This window comes from Schistocerca cancellata, chromosome 3 (genome assembly GCF_023864275.1).
Source record: "Schistocerca cancellata isolate TAMUIC-IGC-003103 chromosome 3, iqSchCanc2.1, whole genome shotgun sequence".
Classification (NCBI taxonomy): domain Eukaryota; kingdom Metazoa; phylum Arthropoda; class Insecta; order Orthoptera; family Acrididae; genus Schistocerca; species Schistocerca cancellata.
Genome location: NC_064628.1, coordinates 119,513,921 through 119,517,322, shown reverse-complemented (window position 1 = coordinate 119,517,322; position 3,402 = coordinate 119,513,921).

The following is a 3,402-nucleotide window of genomic DNA, read 5'->3' as shown; positions in this document are numbered from 1 at the left end:
AATCTACATTTGTGGTGACATATCATACATGGAGTTAAACTAGGAAGAGAATGAAAGTGTGTTAGAGTAATATGAGTTTATTTATATTTGTGGGAAGAAATAAATAAGGCGATGGTGGTAGTGTGACGACCTCACAGGTAATATATGGATATAAATGGAGATTTATGTGGAAGATTTAAATGAATAATTATATGGGTATACGATGATAAATATGAAGATAAATGTAACAGGGATACCTAGAAAGGGCCACAAAAGTGACATAAGAAAGAATAGATTATATAGTTTTAAGTCTCAGAATGAATGATTGTATGAGTGTGGAAAGCAAAGTATGATGATATATGTACAGTAAATAATTGTGAAAACAAACATCTTGAAGAAGCACTGAAAAATAAAGAAGAGACAGTGAAGTCAATAGTACAAAGGTACACGGTATATTTAATGTACACCACAGCACAGAATTTGCCACACATACACCAGAATGAAAAACAACTTGTATGAAAAATATTTCCTTAGCAACTAACTGTTACAGCTTGAGCAACCACAAGGTGAATATAAATGAAAATATGACATACAATTCATAAGAGGCATGAACACAAACTGCAGTAAAACAATATTTTCTGAACTGAGTTATTGACACACGTAGTAGCAAAAGCAGTACATTTTGCAGAAGCACCTTCTTCTTTAGCGGAAAAGAATTATGAGTGAAATTTCACATGACAAAAATACAGTAAAGTTACCAGTCACACAGTATGAAGGTAAACCTGTATGTGTCATCACATCAATGAGGCAGATTTACAGCTTGAAATACGTGTACATGAATGTGAAATATTACAGTGATTAACAAGCAGAGATGAAGTCACAATTGTCAAGGGATGACACATTACAAATACTTGCTCACAAACGAGCACTTGTCAGTATCGTACATATTATGGAGATTTATCAAATGCAAGGCTAGAATAAGTAAACTAACGATGCACTACAAGTAGCAATCCTAGAAGTAGCTTGATCTCTGACGCAGACCCTAGCAAACCCTCTTTTTCCTTTGCCGTGAGTAGTGCTGGAACATATTTTCTACACGTGGTTGTGCAGGTAAAAATGCACAGGAGGTCAGTCCTACACAACAAGAAAGGAAAAATACAAATAGTCAGAATAAATGCAAGATTCCTTCTAATTTACATATTAGTGTGTAAGATGATGCATGTCATGAAGTCCATACATGAAATGTGAATTGTACATTTATTTGTCAGCTTTATTATTGTCAATGTCTATGTCTATGTAAAATGTATGTACTATTGTCAATTTTATGTGGAATTTTACTCTTGTAGTAGAACCAGTTATGTATGTAAGGGAAGTGCAATGGGACAGATGAGTAAAATATTCGCACGTGTGAAGTGACACAAAAATAGTAAGGCCTGTTAATGGTGAAAATAATGGCTGAGCTGTGATAAGGGCAAACGCCACACCCTAACAAAGCGAATACAGCGAGTGTGATGGAGAAATCAGAGGAATTCAATAACCATTAATTGATGTGTGCCGACCACTGAACTACAAGGCACAATGGAAGACAATGCCGAATCCTGTAGTGCGGCCCTTACCTTCAATTTCACTGGCAGAAAACTTTGTCCAGGTCCTAGATGATGTATTGGTGTTCTTCGGGTTGAGTTTTGGAGCTGAATCCCTCGTATCCTGTCTCCGGACTGGAGGGCATACACAACACTAACTTCATAAGCCTGGAGCGACATTACAACGGATTCGCGGGCAGTGCTATTGCTCACATGGCACTTACATCACTGCAAAGGCCACATTAAACAATGAGCTGCTGGTGGCGATAAGTGCAGCGAATAATGAGATAGTGTGTGCTGAAAGAACACATTCTCAGAATTGCCAATGAATCGAAAACAAGCGAGGAAAACAATTTTTAAAACATGGTGAAAGGACAGTTTAAGAAATTTAAATTTTTTTCCCTGTTCACACCATACAGCTTAACAAGTGTAAGGATAAATAACAAACTACGATGATAGCACAACTTGGATGTTCAATTATGAAATATAAATGTATGTGAGTGTATTTATGTGTATGAATTTGTAATGGACAAAGAAATGAAGCTTTGTAAACATACTTGTAATAGCATAAGGGTATTAAAACTCCATTGACTTGCACCAAGTAACCAAACTATGAACCCCAATGTAAATAAGGCTGTTGTATGCTGTCTCCCTAAATGAAGAGACTTATTTCCAACAGTATACAGTAGGGGGACATTTATGATGTACCTTTTGCATTTCCTGCTTTTATGTTTTTATTTTCTTCAAAGGCAAAGAGAGAAAGTGAAGCAGTAGCCCACTGTAGAACCTGTGCCTACCTTCATGTATTTTTGATTTTCAAATGTTAAAAAACATAGGACATTTTTCCTGTTCTTCGGCAGCGGAAGGACTCACTCTCTGTTAATGAATGGAGGTAGACACACCTTATTTTAGAGTGAAGAATAAATAAAAAGTCTGTATTTTTGGTGTGCGTGGAAGGAAGAATATAGTATTATTTCACCAGTGAAAAATTGTTTGGATCATCATCCCAAGTAGTACTGCAATATACAAAAACCCAAGAAGCCCACCTGTGTACTTCAGAGTTATTACAAAGTTCTGATTACAAAAGTAACAACGAACACGGTCAAGATTTTGTAGGTGGATATGGCGATTGGACACAGTGTTATTAATTGGTAAGCATAGATCTACAGCAAGAGAAAGACTATTTCGTTTATATGGTACTAATATGAATAGATTCTTTATCCATTTACAAGTGTAGCTCAGTTTATTCAGCTTGTCTGACACACTGAAAAATTAATCTCATTATTTCCATATATGTAAACTATTATTATTATTTTGTATTATTTTACAGTGATTAACAAGTAAATTAAGATCATTTATTTATTTATTTATTTATCTCTTGTTCCGGTGATCCATGTTGTGACAGTATCACAGGATATGGAACGTGTCAATTTTACGAGCTTTTGGCCAGAATTTATGGTAATACATAAAACAAAACAAAAACAGTAAACAGTAACTTAGGTCCCACTACAAAAATACATTTTAGAGAGAGATAAAGATTACAAAATAATAAGTGTTACAAAGAAATAAATATTGCAATTATACACTGGCAGACAGTGGCTTAAAGAATATTACAGACAGTGTGGAGCCTTGTTAGATACCAGGAACATTAGACATGGTATCCATTAAAGAGACAGAATAGTTATTCACAGTGTCAGTTTCTGTAAGGTAGAATTCTTCAGGTTGTACAATGGGGAGAACAGCAATTGGATACCTGTGAGTACTGATGGGCTTAGACAAAACTATGCCCACATGTCCCCTCATATCTTACAGATTGTCACATAGAGGTGTGCTTTATGAC